The following is a 22,174-nucleotide window of genomic DNA, read 5'->3' as shown; positions in this document are numbered from 1 at the left end:
CAGCAGATTGAATTAACCCCGCTTTGTATCACCAACATGCATCCCTGGCCATCTCTGAATGGGGATTCAACAATACTGTGGGAACAAATGGAGTTTGCCCTGGGAACTCAGCATCTCCTGCCACTTTTCTCTGACATCATGCCCCTTCTCTGGACTTACTGAACAAAACACAGATTTCTTTCTTTTTTTCTTTTTAGTTTTTTTTAATAATGTTTGTTTATGTTGAGAGAAAGAGAGACATAGCACAAGCACAGGAAAAGCAGAGAGAGAGGGAGATAAAGAGAATCCCAAGCAGTCTCCATGCCATCAGTGCAGAGCCTGATGTGGGCTTGAACTCACTAACCTTGAGATCATGACCTGAGCTGAAAACAAGAGTTGGGCATTTAACCGACTGAGCCACCCAGGCACTCCAACAACTCACATATTCCTCAATGGGGCATGTTCAATAATTTCCCAGGTTTTTGTCACTTCCACTCCTTCAGCTGCAATATGCTTCCTTCTTCTTCTTCCCACCCTGACTCCCTCTCATTCTTTCTTCCTTCCAGGTGGCTCTCCCTCTGGACATTCCTCATTGGTCCCTCTGCACAAGGTGATCAATATTCAGTTGGGCTCCCCTAGAATTTTGTGCTTTCCTATCTTCCAGCATTTATGCTATATTTCCATTTTCTGTTTTCTCATCTGCTTGTCCCTCTAAGTCAGCAAGTTTTATACTTGACTGCATATTACAAATGCTGAGGAACTCTAAAAATGTTGACTTGCTTGTATGGGGTTTGTCCTGGCTGTCTGGATTGTTAAAAGCACTTGGGTCATTCTAATGTGCATCTAATGTTAGAAATCCCTGTGATAGCTGATGAACTCTTTGAGGATAGAAGCTATCTTATTTGCCATTGTAACATTAACACCTACCACAGTGATGGACACTTAATAAATGTTTATTGAGTGAATAGAAGGAACTATGGACAACTACATTCTGATTCTGATGTGCAATACCCCACTAGCTTGTAGTGTCACTATATTTGGAAACAGCACTTGGCAGAAATTCCCCAAACAATGAATCTAACTCAATTATAGAATTATTACAATTTGTTACAGTTATTGATTTCCTATTTCAGTGTCTTTTGCTGTAGGATTGTGAGTTCTTTGAGGGGAGGAACTTTATCCTATTCATTTGTTTATCTCCAGAGCCAAAAGTATTCCATGAACTAGGAAGTGTCTCAAAAACTTGTACTTAACTTGTTTAACTGACCATAAATTGAATGATCTAAGTTTAAATTAATCATCAAAAGACTCAAGAGGGTCTCAGGTTATTGGACAAGCATACAATGTTACTGGTTCATTTACTGTCCCACTCCCCCAAGATGCTCATTTCACACCTTCTTCTCTCTTCTTTAACCTCTAACACTTTCTACATCACCTCAGACTTGCCTCATGACTTCACTTCCTAGTTCATTAATAAAATTAAAAACATCCAGATGAGCACTTTTGTAAATGCACCATCCTCCATCACCTGCCAGCATCAGTCCCATCCAGCCTCCAACAAACACCATATCTGACTCCATCTAATGGATCCAAGGATGCAATTCATCTGTACCTCACACTCTCTTCTACAGATCATTGTCTGTCTCTTGTGGATCATTCCCATCAGCAAGCAAACACACTGTTGTGTTTCCATTTTTTTTAATTTTAATTATTTTTTAAATATTTATTTATTTTTGAGAGACAGAGAGAGAGAGAGAGAGAGAGAGAGAGAGAGGGAGAGGGAGAGAGCACCGGCAGAGGAGGGGCAGAGAGAGAGGGAGACACAGGATCCAAAGCAGGCTCCAGGCTCTGAGCCGTCAGCACAGCTCAACCCACAAACCACAAGATCATGACCTGAGCTGAAGTCGGATGCTTAACCAACTGAGCCACCCAGATGCCCCTGTGTATTCCATTTTTAAAAAGCCTTTTATTTGACCTTATTTCTCCTATTATTCCTTTGTTCCCCTCTATATGAAAAATCTCCTCAAAAATTTCTTTGCCTATTCATTTCTTCCTATTCTCTCTTAAAATCTCTTCATTCAGGTTTTTGCTTTCACTACTAACCAGATAACAGTCTCAAGGTTGCTGTTGCGCTTCCTGTCCAATCTGATGTCACTTATTTCTCAGGCATCATCTAACCTGACCAATCATTTAATCATTTAATCAACACTCCATGATAGACCTTCTTCACATGGTGTCCACCTTCTTGGTTTATCTCTTGTCTCACTGGTTGTTCCTTTACAGTCCCCTTTTCTGTGTCCTCATGTCTTCCTCAGCTACTTAATATTGGAGGATTCAAGGGCTCAATCTTTAGCTCTTTTCTCTATGCTCACCTACTTCCTTGGGGATCTCACTTGGTCTCATGGCCTTAGATAACATCCACATGCCAACAACTTCCAAATTCATATCTCTGGTACAAATCTGAAATATAGACATTAATATGTAATTGCCTGCTGGTCAACTCCACCTAAACTCAGCATTTTCAGAGTGGAACTCCTGACCTGACTTCCCAAATATGATGTACTCAGCCTTCACCAGCTCAACTAATGGCAACCCATTCATCCAGCTGTCCTGGCCAAATGCTCTCCAGTCATACATGTCTCCTCAATTTCTCTCACACTCCAAATTCAGTCCATCGGGAAATAATGTTTATTTACCTTGGAAATATATCCAAAAATGAATCACTTCTCAATGGCTTCACTGCTACCACATTAGCCTGGGCAACCACTATCTCTTTATGGGTTACTCTAATTGTTCTCCATACTGTTCTCCCCACACCTACATTTGCCCATGTCCATCCAAATCTAGCCTCAGCATTGCAGCCAAAAAGTCATGATTTTTTAAAAATGTTTGTTTAGGGGTGCCTGGGTGGCGCAGTCGGTTAAGCGTCCGACTTCAGCCAGGTCACTATCTCGCGGTCTGTGAGTTCGAGCCCCGCGTCAGGCTCTGGGCTGATGGCTCGGAGCCTGGAGCCTGTTTCCGATTCTGTGTCTCCCTCTCTCTCTGCCCCTCCCCCGTTCATGCTGTCTCTCTCTGTCCCAAAAATAAATAAAAAGCGTTGAAAAAAAAATTAAAAAAAATGTTTGTTTATTTATTTTTGAGAGAGAGAGCAAACACAAGCCGGGAAGGTCAGAGAGACAGAGGGAGATACAATGCAGAGCCCGATGTGGGGCTTGAACCCACAAACTGTGAGATCATGACCTGACCTGAAGTCAGATGCTTAACTGACTGAGCCACCCAGGTGTCCCATCATTTTTTTTAAATGTAAGTTCTGTACAAAACCATGCAGTGGCTATCAATTTTTCTCATGGTAAAAGCCTACGTCCTTTCAATGACCTACAAATCTGTTCTTGTCTAGCTTTCTGTTATCTTTATTACCTTCACTGCTGCAATATCCCTGGGCTCACTTAGCTTTAGCCACTGACTATCTTGCTACTCACTGAGCATGCTCAGCATGCTCCTTAGGGGTTTTGCATTGGATGATTCTTCACCTGGGTTATTCTTTCCCCTGATGTCCACATGATTCATTTCCTCATATCCTTCAAATATTTGCTCTAATGTCATTTAATAAATGATGCCTACCTTGAATACTCTGTTAAAACTGCAAACTGCCCCAGCCCTGAAACTCCCATTCTTTAACCCTTTTGTTCTTTTTCTATGTCAGTACTTATCAACTTAACACATACAATATAATTTCCTTACTTATTAACTTTACCATCTGTTGTCTGTCCATTCTTCACCTTGAGAATCTAAAGTCACAGAGTGCAGGAATATTTGTTTCATTCTTGGACCTACAGAAAGCATGTAGAAGAGTATATAATATGTGTTCACTAGGTGTTGTTGAATAAATGAATAATGGATTTTTTTTAATTCTGGAAAACTTTTGTTTAATGTTAATTTTTATTTTTGAGAGAGAGAGAGAGCTAGCCAGGGAGGGGCAGAGAGGGGGGGGGGTACAGAGGATCTGAAGTGGGCTCCATGCTGACAGCAGAAAGCCTGACAGAGGTCTTGAACTCACCTGCCTTGAGATCACCACCTGAGCTGAAGTCGAAGTCCAATGCTTAATCAACTGAGCTACCCAGGTGCCCCTGGAAAACTCTTTTAATTTTTTTTTAATGTTTTATTATTTATTTTTGAGACAGAGACAGAACAGGAGTGGGGGAGGGGCCGAGAGAGAAGGAGACACAAGATGTGAAGCAGGCTCCAGGCTCTGAGCTGCCAGCACAGAGCCCGAGGAGGGGCTCGAACTCAGGAACCCTAAGATCATGATCTGAGACGAAGTCCGAAGCTTAGCTGACTGAGCCACCCATGCGCCCCTGGAAAACTCTTTTCAAAACTCAAGCCCCTCTTTTTTATCCATCCAGTTTCAGTATGTTCTATTGTACCTGTGTGAGTGTATATTTTTTATTGATTTATGTGTGTATACACACACATGTAGATACACACACTCGCACAATCATATATTTTTTAACTTTCTTTCACCCTGTTCCATATTTTCACATTGACCACTTTCCTATTGACCATTGTCCCCTTCACAGAACAAAGCACATTCTCTACACTAGCTCCAATCTCTACAACATTGAAGAGTAGATATTTCGACTTTAAATATGCAGAAAATGAAGTTTAGGTGATTCCTAATTTGTAACACAGCTAATAAGTCACAGGGTCAGGATTTGAATCCAGTGGTTTTCAGTACAAAGCCATTGCTCTGATCATTTACCATTTGTTGCCCCACAAAAATGCAGAAATCAAACAAGGCCTGACACTAAATTTTACTATTTCTATATTCCCCGCAGGTGCTTAATATAATATGGGATGCTACTTCACGATCTCCTACATCCTAATCCTGTAGATTGCAGACACAGCTAACAGAGCCCGCCTTCCTGGATCCATGGTCAACGAGCATGCTCAAAGTCCAGTGCAGCCCATGCCCCGCCCACTGCAGTGCTGGAACCAGGTCATCCTTCCCACTACCTGATGTATAAATAAATAAATAACTGTGAAAAAAAATCCAATCTCCGTTTGGAGGCACTAAATCCCCTCTCCTTTCCAGATGGCTGGGAGATTTCTCCCAGGTGGTAAATATATTATTAAGAACTCATTTCACCGTGAAATTGACTATTCAAAACACAGACAGAAGTTAATATATTAGGACAACCTGTCTGAAAACTCGCGTTAGAGAAAATTTATTTTTGTTTAATATAAAACCTGGTATTATATGCGACCTCTTTCTAGCTCAGGCAGTTAAAGTCATCCCCAGTTAGAACATGTGTTCCAATGTCAGGAGTGCTACCACCGAGAGTCACATCTCCCTGTATAGAAATGGCGGTTCCTCCTCCCGCTATGGAGCCTTATATCCTGGCGGTTAATGAGCATCGGTCTCATATAACATTCTACATAGCCCTTGGGTGCACAGTAGTAACTTTTCCAATCCAGGAGCTGGTGCCGGTTAAAAATCCTTTGCTGCACTTGTTCTAGGTTGGCCTTCAAACTAATGATTAAAGATCATCCAGAGTAAGTGTGACAGAAGAATTAGCATTGCTTAGGGGTGATCTGTTTCATCATTAGAAAAACCATATCAATCATGAAACAGAAAAAACACTTTCAGCAGAGACCCAATTGGATGTGAATCTGCTAAGTATCAACTCATTCATGCGTTGTTGATTCACTTTTAATAGCTAGGCTGATTTCTTAGATCACAAAAACAATTACCAGTGAACACCTACAGTATAATAAGAACAGTGTTTTAGGATTTGCACAATCCGTTAAAAAACCTAATTTACAGAGTTGCTAACTACTTAACTGAGGGGGTGAAGGTCAGTGGAGTAACAGGGGAAGTACCTTTTCAAATGAAGAAGGTGTGAACCTCATAGAAGTCTGTGTGGAAAGGCTTATGCATGAAGGGACCCCCACCCACCCTGGTCTTGACACTGACATGGCTCAAAAAACACCTATTCCTTTCCAACAAGAGGTTTTTCATGTTAAAAAGCTTTTCATGACACTTTTGTTTTGAAGTTTTGTCAGTAAACTCAAATTAAAATTTTTATTTTAAAAATAAATTGCAAAATATTTCATAGCTTGTATGTAGGGAATACTTGGGTTACCCACAAGTAACTCAAAATTGACTTCCTTCTTTTTTGTTTTAAAAAGGATCCCTCCAGGAGTGACAGATTTATTACTAATCACACAATGAATTTGTTACACATTACTAGTAGCAAAACCAAACTGACACCAAAATAATGTCTATTACAGAATTTCTTAATTTAGTCAATTATTTTGATCCAACTAATTACTCACTTAAATAAGAATTCATTCAAACAACTGCCTAGACTTCTTTAACAAAAGCAGTTCCAAAGTAATTAGTGAACCAGTAATTAATAATTCCCTGAGGAATGGAACCATTTTTTCACATATTTAAAGTAAACAAAACATTCTTTATTGCGTAACTGACTTCTGCAATGAGTCAGTGAATGTCCAGCCACTCATAAAATGGAAAGAACCATAAGTGGAGATCATGCTCATTGGAAGACCAATTTCAATAAGTTTGATTTTCCAGGCTCAGATAATTGCATACTAGTGTAGATACTGAGAATAACGTTTTTATGTAATTTAGAAAACATTAATTCATGCCTTCATTCACACATCAAGCATTCACTGTCTAGTGGTGATGTGCTGCACAGTGACATATAAAACTAAAAATATCCTTGACAATTCTTTTAATTCATTCACTATAGGTCCAAAAATATTTTCCAAATGTTATTTTACAGAGAGAGAAAGAGAGAGCATCAGAAGGGCAGAGGGAGAGAGAGAGAATCTGAAGCAGGCTCCATGCTCAGCACTTAGCCAGCTGGGTGGGGCTTGATCTCACAACCTTGAGATCATGACCTGAGTCAAAATCAAGAATCGGATGCTCAACTGACTGAGTCACCTAGGCACTCCTAGGTCCAAAAATATTTAAAGGTGGTTTACAAAGTTGAAAATGCAAGAATTCTGCCCTGGAAGAGTTGTCAATCTAGTTGACAGAATTAGAATTCCATGTGAAACCTTGGAAAACAGAGAAAGGAACTGCAGATGAAAAGTGATAAATATACTAAACCTTTTTAAGAAAAGTTTTTATTGAAATATAAGATACATATAAAAATGCGTACATTTTAAGTTTGCGGCATGAAAAATATTCACACAGTAAACACAAATGCATTAGTGTTACCATTTGAAGAAATTGAACATTACCTATACATAGAAGGCTCTCTCCTGACCCCTTCCAATCTCTACCCTGCAAACACTATCCTGACTTCTATTTGCAGTTTAGTTTTGCCTCTTTTTACATTCCATATAAACAGAATCACTTGTTATGGATTCTTCAGTGTCTGTTTTCTTTTGCCCAATATTGTATTTGGGAATTCATCCATGTTATGTATAGTTTGTCAGTTTCGGTCTTTTGTAATATATCACTGGATAAATATATCCCAATTCATATATTCATTTGACTGTTCACATTTGAGTTGCTTCTAATTTGAGGCTAAAACAAATACAGCAGCTAGGAAGAAACATCTTTGTAGAATATCTTTTCGGGCATGTATATATCTATGCTTGGGAATCTAAGCTAGGAGAAATAATGTCAGATTCTGGAGTTAATAGTGCTAAATAATGTTCCAATATGTTAGTACCAATTTGGACTCCCAACAGCAATGTCAGAGAGGTCTAGCTGGTCTACAGCTAGACCTCACCAGCACTTGGTATTGTCAGGCTTTTTAATATTAGTAATTCTGATGGATATACATTAATATACCATTGTGATTTTAATTTTTTTTTTCCTAATGATCAGTACAGTCAGATTCCTTTATAAATTATCGGTCATTTATGAAGTATCTGTTTATCTGTTTAAATCTTTTGGCCATTTCTACTGAATGTCTATATTTTTATTTCTAGGAGTTATTTATACATTCTAGAGACAGTTCTTGTTAGTTATACATACTATGAATAACCTAACTGCTCAGACTAGGGTGCTTAAAATCAATCCCTAGCAACATTATAGATGGCATATGTCATAACCTCCAAGGCACACATATATACATGTATTTGGCAGTTTTCATTCACCTTTCAGAATACTTAGTGTGGGACTTATACATTAGATTTTGCAGTAACATTTGGACCTTAAAAATAGGAAATGGGCCCAGATCTGGGCCCAAAGAGAAAGTCCAAAGTGAAAAAGAAGAGGTAACCACCTTCCCCTAAAATCTCTTATTCTTCTTATAATACATTTACTCTCCAGATTAGTAACCTCCTTGACGGTGGAGATTTTTTCAGATCTTATTTGCTGCAGTATTCCTCAGGATTGAGAGCAAGACTGAACACATAGTAAGAGTGTAAAAGATGTTCATTGAGAGAAATAACTACCAGCGTCACAATAGCAATGACCTATCTCAGAAGATTTTAGTTGCCTAACAACTACCAATAATGAACATCAATCCCATATTCTTGGTTAGATATTAAAGAAACAAATATTTAGTTAACATACAATTGGAGACAATATCATACGATGATTTAAATCATGGGGTATAAAGCAAAAAAGCCTAGATTTGGATCCTGACTATGGTACTAAGTAGCTGTGTAATCTGGGTTAAATTACATAATTTCTCTGTGCCTCATATGTAAAGTACACATAATAATACACTTATCCTACTAAGTTTCCATGAAGATGAAATAAATTAATGTATTTCAAGGAAGCTTGGTCTACACTAAGAGTAATAAGTAATAGTGATAATGCTGATTATGACCACAGGGAAAGTGTGATGTTGATAAAGATCATAATAGAGGCTCTGTGTGGTCAGATTACCTCTGTGTTACTCAAAGCTACAACCTTGAGCACAGTGCCTGCCAGTTGTTGACTGAATGAAACATGAATGAGTTTGGGTGACTGGATGGCTTAGTTGGTTAAGCAACTGACTTTTGATTTTGGTTCAGTTTGTGAGATCGAGTCCCATGTTGGGCTCTTCATAGTGCAGAGCCTGCTTAGGATTGTCTCTCTCCCTCTCTCTCTGCCCTTATCCTGCTTACAAGCTTGTTCTTTCTCTCTCAAAATAAATAAGTAAACATTAAAAAAAGGCTTAATAAGCAATCAATTAGAAGCAGAAAGTATACATTTTCTCCAACAAGTGGCCTATAGGTCATATTTAGGGCCATGGCTGTGGAAGAAAGGAAGAATGAGAGAATATAGAGGAGAAAGGAGGAGGCCCTCATCTTGAGCCTTAAGGAATTTCAACCTTGAAAATCTTGCTATAGGAGCATGAGTCTGGTGGGCTCTGAGTCCCCCACTCTGAGTAGAACAAAGACAGAGAAATAAAGTGAGATGAAATAGAGGCCAATAAACAAAGACAAGGCAGAGAATATCAAGATAAAAATGATAATCCATATGTTTGCCCTACCTCACCACACCCCCATGCCACAAGGCTACATAAGATTGTTAGACCTTAGATCAATCCTAAGAAGAAAGAGAGAAAACAACAGGATGGGGAAGGGAGAAGAGAGTTTATAAAACTGCTGACAAAAACCTCGGAAATAATGAGGTGATTTCTGTCATTGGTCAAAATGGAGTCTGGGAACAGAAATTGAGTTATTATAGGGAGAAAAAGGAAGTTACCATTTTTGTATAGCACAGTTTGTGTCCTTGAATGTAGCATCACCTTTAACCACTAGGCTACACAGTTGACCTTACACAGGTTTGAACTACATGGGTCCATTTATATGTGGATTTTTTGGATAAATACAGTACAATACTCTAAATGCATTTTCTTTTTATGATTTTATATATAATGTTTTCTTTTTTGGCTTATTTATTGTAAGAATACAGTATATAATATATATGACATACAAAATATGTGTTAATTGACTGTTTATGTTATCCGTAAGGCTTCTGGTCAACAGTAAACTATTAAAATTTAAGTTTTGGGGAAGTCAAAAGTTGTACATGGGTTTTCAATGATGTGAAGGTCAGTGTCCCTGAACACCACGTTGTTCACAATTACTACTACCTCAGAGCTCCTTCCTTTAGGACATGGGTATGAGTAGAAAAGATGGTGGGTTGGGAACGAGAACCAACTAAGAACTATATGTTCATTTCACTGAATTTTATCTTAAAAGACCTCAAGTCATAATTAATGTCTCATTTAGCCTTGACAGCCACCTTTTGGCTCACACATAAAGGTAGAGATGCTGCCAGTCTTGTGAGCTGGCTCTATCCATGCAAAGAAAAACTTTATTTTTGGACATTGACTATAATTCTAGCCCTGCCATCTCACATACATTTTGTTCATCCTATGAACAATTGCTAATTAGTCCATACTTAGTAAGGGGAAAATCTCATTACAACAAATACCTTACAAGGAGCAGTCTAGGGGCACCTGGGTGGCTCAGTCGGTTAAGCGTCTGACTTCAGCTCAGGTCACGATCTCGCGGTCTGTGAGTTTGAGCCCCGCTTCGGGCTCTGGGCTGATGGCTGATGGGCAGAGCCTGGAGCCTGCTTCCAGTTCTCTGTCTCCCTCTCTCTCTGCCCCTCCCCCGTTCATGCTCTGTCTCTCTGTCTCAAAAATAAATAAAAACGTTAAAAAAAACAAGGAGCAGTCTAAATTGTATTTTAATATTAATTTATCATTCAATAGCACTTAATTTTCAAGGCATGTTCTTATATATGTATGTACACATGCATGTATGTACATAATGTGTATATGTGTGTGAGTGTATATGTATGTGTGAGTATATGTGTGTGTGTTTTTACATGCACACATACGTGCAGGCATATACTTCTCTCAAATGATCCCCAGAGCAACCCTAAGAGAGAGTTACTATCATTTTCCTTGCTTTACAGCCAGGGAAACCTGGGCTCGGAAAGTCTTAGGAATTCATCTGAAGCCACAGAATAGGTAAGTGATGGGTCCAGAACTCTGATTCCAGATCCTGTTCTGGGTTTCCCTGTACTAGATTGCCTCATATCCAGGCTGAGGAAAAGTCAAGATTAATTTCCATAGGCCATTGGAATTTATCACAACAAAATTTGTCCTATGTTGTGATTAGAAATAAAGCTCATAGTAAAGTCTTTACTTCTAGTGAGTCTATAGAATCATGCTTTTTTTTTTTTTCCATCAAAGAACAAACATACAGGTCAAATTCTCCTCAGGGCATCTATGTTTCTTTCTTTAGAAGTAAGGTTTCTTTGTAATGATTACTTTGCCAAACATCACATGCTTAGTCCCCTGGCAGTTTAGTCTGAATTTGGTCTCTCAGACTCTGACATTGAGTTAGCAGGTGAAAAAATTACTCTGAACTCATGAGTGAAAAGAAGCAGCATCATGCATACATATGGCCTGTGTTTTTTTCTTTTTTTTTTCCTCCTTTAACATCTAGAATTTGATGTGTTTGTGCTTGTGTTTGAGTGTGTGTAGATTATTTGATGGGTGACTTGGGAGTTGAAGTAGGTTTTGAAACAAAGTGTTTTCCCTTTTGTCATCCATCTGGTATGCAGAAGAATCTTCCTCAGGTGCAGAATTTAGTAATATTGGCTCTTCACATATATATGTACCTGGAAATCAGACATCTCTGCTCTCTACCTCCAGTATGTAGATTAATTTTGGGATCCTTTATGCTTGCATGAATATTTAAGGGATTTCTGTGAACCTGAGATAATCTGAACACAGAGCTGGTCTGAGAGTAATCAAGTAAAATTCATTCTCTTTAATTCAGAGTGAGAGTGTCTGCGACCTAATTTTTCCTGAAAAGCCATGGTATGAATGCAATTCCAGAATTCTTTCCTTTGGAGTTCAAGCTGTGACTTCCCCAGGGAATGATTATTTGCTACCCAAGTTGTCAGTTCTCCTGAACAGTTTACACATTTATAAATTTGAGAGTGGGGCGGTTTTAATAATGGTCTGCACTCTGGAGAAGCTGCCTGGACTCCTGACCTCCTGAAGACTTGGAGAACTCACCAAACTGGGGCAGTGACTCTTTTTAGAGTACACACAAAGTCCAACCTGAGCTCAGTGTGCATGCATATGTCCTGTTTTGCCATTTTCCAAGCATGTGGACTCTAATATCATTGCAAAGTTTTCTTATCAGGATGGGACTACAGCTTGTTCATGGCCATGCTTCACCTTCAAAAGATATCAGTTTATTAATATGTTTTCTAAGAAAATGCAAACCATGACAGTTTTAGTCATTTATTAATTTTTCATACATATATGTAAAAAAATCCCTTCAACATCTTGGATCTCTGATTTTCAATTCAAGAAATGAGTCCCAAGTAGGAAAAAGGTTTACTTTGAGATGATAGAGAGATCAGTGCTCCAGAAGAGCTCGTCACTAGCATCCATATTTAAGTAAAGGGATGATTAAGGAGGTTGTATAACTTTGACCTTTGGACATAAGCATGAATATATGTGTAGAAATAAAGACAAAGACAGAAAGACAGAGGTGGTCATGGTAAGGTGGTCATCATTAGGCTAAAATAAGTGTTTTTACCTGCTTCAATTGTGTATGGTTAATTTCATTGAATACCTAGTTTCAAATATAAAAGTGAGCTTCAGCTATTCTAATACATTGAAAGGTTAATAGACCTTAGAATAATCAGAAGAACAGAATAAAAAAAATACCAGGAGTAATAGAAGTTGAAATAATTAATTTGGTAGTAAGAGATGCTATTAAATAAGTGGAAAGAAAAGACATCCGATGATCAGAATCAGAGGGTAGTAACAGTGGTAGTGGTGATGATGATGGTGGTGGTAGTAACAGTGGTGACGGTGGTGATGGTAGTGTGGTAACAGTAGAGGTGATGGTGATGATGGTGGTAGATGTGGTGGTGATGCTAATGGTGATGCTGATGGTGGCCATGGTGATAATAGTGGTGGTGGTAGTGGTAGTGACAGTGGAGGCGATGATGGTAATGGTGGAGGTGATGGTGGTGGAGGTTGTGGTGATGGTGATGGTGATGGTGGATGTGATGGTAGATGTGATAGTGGTGTGATGATGGTGGTCATAGTAGTGGTGATGGTGGTAATTGGGTGAAGGTAATGGTGGCAATAATCATGCAAACAATAACAGCTAACATTTATTGAGCATTTGCTATGGTCAAAACTGTGATAAGTGCTTTGCATGAATCATTTAATTTAAACCTAAAAACATCCCTGTGAGGTAAAGATTTTCCCTCCCTTCAGTTTACATAGGAAAATAAGGCATGGAGGATTTAAAAGCTTTTCAAGGTCACATAGCTATGCATTGAACAAGAAATTTAAACTCAGTTCATTCGATACCAGAATGATAAACATAACAATTCTTCCCAGAGAAGGAAGAAAAATGAGGATCAAATATTGAAATATTTTTTCCCAATAGGAAACTGGTTTATATGCATGAGCCTGAAATGGCACACCTAGAAACTATTATCACCAAATGTTGCTACGAGATCATTTAAGTACAGACAAGCATAATCTTAAGATTATAAAAAGGATGGACTTAGAAACTAGGGAGGTAACTGTCTACGACATTTGGTCATTTTGTTGGAATATGACAAGATAGGATCCATAATGACACCAGATATCTATATTTACCTACCCGTAAATAACTTGAACTTCAAGATAACCATTTAACTTTAGCCAGCTAGTTAAACTTCAATATATACTGAGGACACTTCTTTCTTTGCAATCTTGGCTTTATATTTTCTCAAACTGACACTTGCTTCAGAGTCTGCAGGTGTGGAGGTGTCCTTCCTGATCATCACTGCCCCTTCCATACAACTACTGATTTACTTTCTTGTTAAAATTGCCATTTGTCAATTCCATGTCCATAGCTCCTTCTTGCCATTTTACTAACCTCCTTGTCTCCTCATTCATCAAAGACTTTAGAAGTTGCATAATTTATTCAAAATCCTGACTTCTCCATTCTTGACTTACTAAAAATCAATAACCCTTTTCCCCACTCCACCTTAAGGATCTGCTCCCATGGAGATCACAATATTTATCACAATCTGTAACTGACCTACTTTAAAAATTGATTTAAGCTTCTACTGTCTTTCCATAACATCGTACTATCTAGTATTTTAAAATGACTTCCACTGAAAAAATGTGTAAAGCCCACGGATATCTCGATATTATATTTATTATATTATAGATTACATTTATATTGAGACTATATGAGATATTATGTTGAGATTCCTCTTTTCTTTCCCCCAACATCAACATTCTCTCTTTCTACATTTTCTCCTAAATTACTTGGATTCCATGGCCCTTCTTGTCAATTATAGTCTTGCTAATATCTCAGATTACCTTGCCCCTTGGTTTCCTTTGCACCTTTCTTGTATTTTGAAATGGGTAGGGATCCAAACATATGTTTGTCCATGCTTGCATCTGAATAGCCAAGTATAGCTGGAGATTGTCACACAGTAGGGCAGATTGATCTCCGTATAAATACATTATCACTGACTGCTAGTGAATCTCCATTAATGCTTAGAAATTCTTCTCTGTTACTCTGTCGAACTTGCATTCCAACTACCTTCCACTCTCAACTTTTTACCTACATAATCAGATGAGATAAAGTGCTAAGTAGACCTTTTGCAATTTTTTAGAATTTATCAACAATTGCCTATTCCACATTATCAGTTCAGATAAATGGCCGCTGTGGTTCCAGTCACCTCCTTAAGAGTTTGACTGGAAGGTTTCTGCTCCTCAATCCCTCTGTCCTAAAATAGAAGGCTAGAAAGGAGCATTTTTGAGGAAAGTACTATTTGTGAGGAACAGGGAAAGCAAGGATGCCTCCTGATTTACCCTCACTCTTTTTTTTTTTTCAAGTGGAAGGGGATTGCTACAAACATTTCTCATGAAATCAATGGCTATCTGTAATAATGAAATAAGCCTGACAGTTATCATCCAGCTAATAATCTGCTGAGCTGCAAGTCTTATTGGCCTGACTTGTATTACTCAGATGAGGAAACAAGTACTAAGAAGAAATGGAATGGATGACCAGAGAAGGAGATCCCAGACTATTCCTTCAAGTTCCTAATAGTCCTGGAAATTTATGCATAATGTATCTAACTGTGTCCATGGCACAGAGGGTGTGGGAGGGGCTGACATTGTGGGGTTGAGGTTTACTGGGGACTTCATTCATTTGGGGCAAAAAGTTTAGAGTAACTGAAAAAAGCGATGAGTGCAAATCAGCTGAGTCAGCTGGAAGAAGCAGTTAATTCCTGGTTCTTAAAGGACTAACATCAACTAGGGATTCCTTGGGTTTGATACTCTACTAGCTGGACTATAGGGTTCTCCACCTGCCCTTTCTGAGTCTACACATAATAAGCTAAGTGAGTAGTTAAGACCCACAACTTGGAGTGTAACCAACTCTCTTTGGGCAGATATTGTCCTTTACTTATTAATTTTTTCTAGTTTTATTCGGATATAATTGACATATAACATTGTGTAAGTTTAAGGTGTAAAAAATGTGGATTTGATACACTTAAATATTGCAAAGGGATTACCATAGCATTAGCTAACACTAATCTTGTAGTTTTTAATGTACAATATTTCATCATCTTTGTTAAATTTATTCCTAAATATTTTTGATACTATTTTGAATATAATTATTTGATTCTTTTTTTTCCAGAAATTGTGTTGTTATTGTATATAAATGCAGCTGATTCCTATATGTTAATTTTATATCCTGCAACTTGACTAAATAGTTTACTTATTCTAATGAACTTTTGGTGAAATATTTAGAATTTTTATATATAAGATAATATCTGCAAGCAAATACAGTTTTACTTCTCTTTTATGATTAGGATGTCTTTTATTTTTCTCTCTTGCCAAATTTCTCTAGTTAGGACTTCCAGTACTATGCTGAATAGGAGTGGATAGAGTGGGCAACCTTGTCTTTTTCCTGATCTTTGGAGGATAGCTTTGAACTTTTAACCATTGAGTATGTTAGTACATGGCCTTGTCATACATAGACTTTATTATGTTGAGATATGTTCCTTCTATACCCAATTTGTTGACTGTTTTTATTTTAATCACAAAAGGATGTTATAATTTGCCAAATGCTTTCTTTTTTTTATTTATAATTATTGTCCATTTCTTTATATATATATATATATATATGAAATTTATTGTCAAATTGGTTTCCATACAACACCCAGTGCTCATCCCAAAAGGTGCCCTCCTCAATACCCATCACCCACCCTCTCCTCCCTCCCACCCCCCATCAACCCTCAGTTTGTTCTCAGTTTTTAACAGTCTCTTATGCTTTGGCTCTCTCCCACTCTAACCTCTTTTTCTTTTTTTTTCCTTCCCCTCCCCCATGGGTTTCTGTTAAGTTTCTCAGGATCCACATAAGAGTGAAACCATATGGTATCTGTCTTTCTCTGTATGGCTTATTTCACTTAGCATCACACTCTCCAGTTCCATCCACGTTGCTACAAAAGGCCATATTTCATTTTTTCTCATTGCCATGTAGTATTCCATTGTGCATATAAACCACAATTTCTTTATCCATTCATCAGTTGATGGACATTTAGGCTCTTTCCATAATTTGGCTATTGTTGAGAGTGCTGCTATTTTTTTTTTGCATCAATTGAGATGATCATAAGATATTTATCTTTCATTCTATTAATGTGGTGTATCACATTTATTGATTTCCATATGTTGAACCATCGTTCGTCCCAGGAATAAATCCCACCTGAATGTGGTGTATTATCCTTCTAATGTGCTGTTGAATATGGTTTTATAATATTCTGTTGAAGTGTTTTGAATTTATATTCATCAGAGATATTGGTCTGTACGGTTATTTTCTTGTAGTGTCCTTATCTGGCTTTGGTATCAGGGTACTACTAGCCTTGTAAAATTTGTTTGGGTGCATTTTATCCTCCTTAAATTTTTGTAAGATTTTGAGAAGTATTAGTATTCGTTTTTAAATTTATGGTAGAATTTACCAGTGAAACCATGTGGTCCTAGGTTTTTCTTTGTTGGAAGATATTTTATTATTGATTCATCTCTTTACTCATTATTACTGTGTTCCAGTTTTCTATTTCTTCATGAGTCAGTCTTGGTAGATTGTATGTTTCCAGAAGTTTATCAGTTTCTTTTGGTTGCTCAATTTGCTGGCATACAATTGCTCCTAGTAGTATCTTACAATATTATTTATTTATTTATTTATTTACTTACTTGTTTATTTGTGGTGCCACATGTGATGTCTCCTCTTCCATTTCTTATTTTATTTGAGTCTTCTCCCTTTTCTTGTTACTTCAGCTAAAATTTTGCCAATTTCATTTATATTAAAAAAAAACAGCTCTCACTTTTGCTGATCTTTTCTATTGTTTTTCTGGTCTCTATTTCATTTATTCTGTTCTAATCTTTGCTTTATTCTTCTTTTTACTAACTTAGTTCTTTTTCTCATTCTTTGACTTGTAAAGTTAAGTTGGTTTTATGTGATCTTTCTTTTTTCTGAGTGCAGGAATTTATTGCTATAAATTTCTCTGTTAGAGCTTCTTACGCAGACTGATTTGTGTTTTGGTAGGCTATGTTTCCATTTTTATTTGTGTCAAGATTTTTAAAATTATTTCTTTAACCCACTGGTTGATCAGGAGTGCTTGTTTAATTTCCACCTATGTGTGAATTTTCCAGCCTTTCTCCTGTTACTGATTTCTAGTTTCATGCAATTGTGGTTGGAAAAGAAACTTGATATGATTTCATTTTTCTTAAATTTGCAAAGACATTTTTTGTGACCTATTATATTGGCTATTTTGGAGAATGTTCCATGTGCACTTGAGAAGAATGTGTTTTCTGCTACTGTTAGATAGAATATTCTATACATGTCTCTTATGTCCATTTTATCTAAAGGTGTAATCAAATCCAAAATTTTTTTATTGATTTTCTGTCTGGATGATCTACACATTGTTGAAAGTGGGATATTGAAGACCCCTACTATGTTGTGTCATTGTCTACTTCTCCCTTCAGGTCTAATAATATTTGCTTAATATATTTAGATCCTCAGATGTTGGGTACCTATATTTTATGGTTGTTATATCTTCTAGCTGAAGTGATCCCCTTATCATTAGTTAATGACCTTTGTTGCTTGTTACCATTTTTTGACTTGAAGTCTATGTTGTCTAATATAAGCATAGGTACTGCTGCTCTCTTTGGTTTCCATTTTGATGGAATATCTTTTTGCATCTCTTCACACTTACCTGTGCCCTCACAGATGAAATGAGTCAAGGACTTTTTCATTTGTTTCTTTCCTTGCATGAACATCACCTATCCAAGGTAGACTGAAGGGTTTAAGGAGTGAGTGAGTGGACTAAATCTACATGTCCATTACATTCCAAGCCATTCAAACCAAATTCTGAATTTTTATGGTAAAGCAGAATTTAATAACATATGAAGTTATAACATCAAACCAGATTGCCCAAGTTATAAAATTTTAATCAATTGAATTGTTATGGAATTAAACAGGTATAATTCAGAATACTTAATGGCCATAGGAGAAAAGGGATTTTATTTTTCAGAAAAGTTGGCAGAAGTTATTAGAAAACCATTCTGTTTTTATTCTCAAACTGAGCATACCCACTATTATACCCATATTAAGACACATTCTCTTTTTCTTCCATACTAGTACAATGTACAAGTTTTTACTCCTCTTACCTAAACTCATCTCTCTCTCCCTTGCTCTGTCTCTCTCTCTCTCTCAATATTTAACTGTTTCTTATCCCTCCAGCTTTCTCCAGAACCTAAGATTGTTGAGTTTTCTTTCATTCTTTTGTGTACATATTTGCTCTCTATAAAAATCTGCCTTTAAACAGGCCCAATCTATCTTTGGAACCTTTCATTTGACTTTACACATCCTACATTGATAGCCCATTTTGCTTCCTGTTTTCAGTCAAACAAATTATCAAAAGAATTGTATATATTTTATCTATTTCCTCTCCTCCCATTTACTTCTTTAAAAAAATAATGTGTACTTATTTTTGAGAAAGAGAGAGGCAGACAGAGTGTAAGCAGGGGAGGGGCAGAAAGAGAGGGAGACACAGAATCCAAAACAGGCTCCAGGCCCTGAGTGTGAGAGCAGTCTGATGCAGGGCTCAAACTCATGGGCTGAGAGATCATGACCTGAGGTGAAGTCAGATGCTTAACTGACTGAGCCACCCAGGCGCCCCTCCTCCCATTTACTTCTCATTCCACTGCATTAACTATTGTCTTAAGGTCCCATGCTAAGACTTCAATGATTTTCATGATATGAAAATGGACACCTCTTCTGCCCCCATTTAATTTGTCTCAATTAACATTTTATTGTTAAACACTCCCCTCTTTTTAAATACTTTCCTCCTTTGACTTGTTTGACTGCTTTTCTCCTACTTCTCTGGTCACTTCTCTTCTGTAAGTTATCACTCCCTTACCAGCCTTTAGTATTAGTTTGGCAAGCATATCCCCAGACTTTTGCCATTTTATATTGCCCTCTCCTTAAGACATTTTATTACACACTCAGGTATCACCTCACGCCAGTCAGAGTGGCCAAAATGAGCAAATCAGGAGACTATAGATGCTGGAGAGGATGTGGAGAAACGGGAACCCTCTTGCACTGTTGGTGGGAATGCAAATTGGTGCAGCCGCTCTGGAAAGCAGTGTGGAGGTTCCTCAGAAAATTAAAAATAGACCTACCCTATGACCCAGCAATAGCACTGCTAGGAATTTATCCAAGGGATACAGGAGCACTGATGCATAGGGCCACTTGTACCCCAATGTTCATAGCAGCACTCTCAACAATAGCCAAATTATGGAAAGAGCCTAAATGTCCATCAACTGATGAATGGATAAAGAAATTGTGGTTTATATACACAATGGAATATTACATGGCAATGAGAAAAAATGAAATATGGCCTTTTGTAGCAACGTGGATGGAACTGGAGAGTGTGATGCTAAGTGAAATAAGCCATACAGAGAAAGACAGATACCATATGGTCTCACTCTTATGTGGATCCTGAGAAACTTAACAGGAACCCATGGGGGAGGGGAAGGAAAAAAAAAAAAAAGAGGTTAGAAAGGGAGAGAGCCAAAGCATAAGAGACTGTTAAAAACTGAGAACAAACTGAGGGTTGATGGGGGGTGGAAGGGAGGAGAGGGTGGGTGATGGGTATTGAGGAGGGCACCTTTTGGGATGAGCACTGGGTGTTGTATGGAAACCAATTTGTCAATAAATTTCAGAAAAAAAAAAAAAAGACATTTTATTAATATGCATGGCTTAATTGATGAATTAACATAAAAAAAATTATCATCCCCCAATTTATATCTTACCTCAGATCTCTTTGCTGAGCTATAAGGCACTCCAACAACATACTCAACATCTCCTCTAGGTTATTTCAAAGGTTCTTTGTATTCTACATAGTGGAGACTAAATTAAAGATTTTCCTTCCTAAATATGGTCCTGTGCCACTAAATGGCTCTGCCTTCCATCCAGTTGCCATCCTTCACCCTATCCTTCTTTACCACTCAAATCTATCACATGGTCCTTGATTTTACCTCTTATGCATCACCCTAATCTACTAATTTCTCTTCTTTTAAATCTTCTCCTTCCTGCTGTACACTAGTCCATCATCTCTCACCTAGATGACTGCAATAGTTTCCAAAGAATCTGTCCATATCTAATCTTTCTCTAATGAATCCTACATGAAAAAATGGGAAGATGTTTTTGAAATGCAAATTTGACATCACTCATTGCTCCAAATCATAGAATAAAGAGCCAACTCCCTAACATGATTTATCAGTCCTCAAATAATCAAAGGCAAAAAGTGTCAGCCTGGCTTGCCCCCTCACCAAATACATATGCTGTAGACTTAACCTCCAATACTTCAAAACATTACCTTATTTGGAAATAACATTTTTGCAGTTGTGATTAGTTAAGTTACGATGAGGTCATACTAAAGTAGGGTGAGCCCCTACTTTGATACAACTGGTGACTTTAGAAAATAGGAAAGATTTAGATACAGACACACCCACAGAGAGAACACTGCATGAGGATGAAGACAGAGATCAGCACGATGCTTCCACAACCAAGGAACACCAAAGATGTCCAGTCAACCCCCAGAAGCTAGGTAAGAGAATCGGAACAGATTTTTGCTCATAACCCTTAGAAGGAACCAGCCCAGCTGTCACTCTGATCTCAGACTTACAGTTTCCAGAATTCTAAATCACCCAGTGTGCGGTACTTTATTACAGTAGACCTATCAAACTAATATACACACCATGTTCCTTCTTGCTCTTCCGTCCCCTGGGACTTGCATTCCTCCTACAACAAAGCTTTATCCATGCCCTTCCTTCTGTCTGGAATGTTTTCCCTCTCTCTTTTATGCTGTTAACTCCTACTAATTCCCCTGTTCCCTTACCAGAGGAGGAAAGGCATCCCTGAGGAAGACCAATACCTAAATAAGATTTATTTTTCAACTTGTTTCAGTGTATAATTGTGTTTCATTCATGTCATTCTTTGGCTAGTGAAAGATCTGTCTCAGTGTAGACAAGCAAAAAATTATTTGCTATTTGAATGAATGAATGCTTACATAAATACATATTCTGGATTGATTTAAGTGCAATCCCAGGCAGAATTAATTGCTCACTCTTCCATGCTCTCCCAGTGGTTTATATTTTCCATAATTACAGAATTGCCATGTTACCTTCTATTCATTTATCTTATGTGTCTATCTCATACTCTGTCACCCCCTTGAGATTATGACTTCTTTGAGCTTTATGTTCCCAAACCCACCACTAACCTGAAACCTAGTGAGCACTCACCAAATATTTGTGGAATTGAATTATGTAGAAATTATAGGGAACAATGAACTGCAACATGCTTAACAAATGTAACAGATAATTATTACCAAATAGCTTAAATTATTTTCCTCTAGACAAAGAAGTATTTTTAAAATTTGCTGCTCCTGGTAAGTAAAATTATGCCTGGTAAGTTCTACTGTTCAGCTTCAAGCTTATGTGGAAGGAAATTAAATGTCTCTTCCTCAGATTCATTTATAACTCAGTCCTCAGCTGATGTGCTCTACAATGCCTTTTGAGAATTCTTTTCAATTCTCTTCATCCTCTTATCCTCCCTCCTCCTTTAGATGTTTGTAACCCAGGGGAAAACAAAGCACTTA

The sequence above is a fragment of the Prionailurus viverrinus genome, chromosome D1 (genome assembly GCF_022837055.1).
Source record: "Prionailurus viverrinus isolate Anna chromosome D1, UM_Priviv_1.0, whole genome shotgun sequence".
Lineage (NCBI taxonomy): Eukaryota > Metazoa > Chordata > Mammalia > Carnivora > Felidae > Prionailurus > Prionailurus viverrinus.
This window is presented reverse-complemented; position numbering follows the sequence as displayed.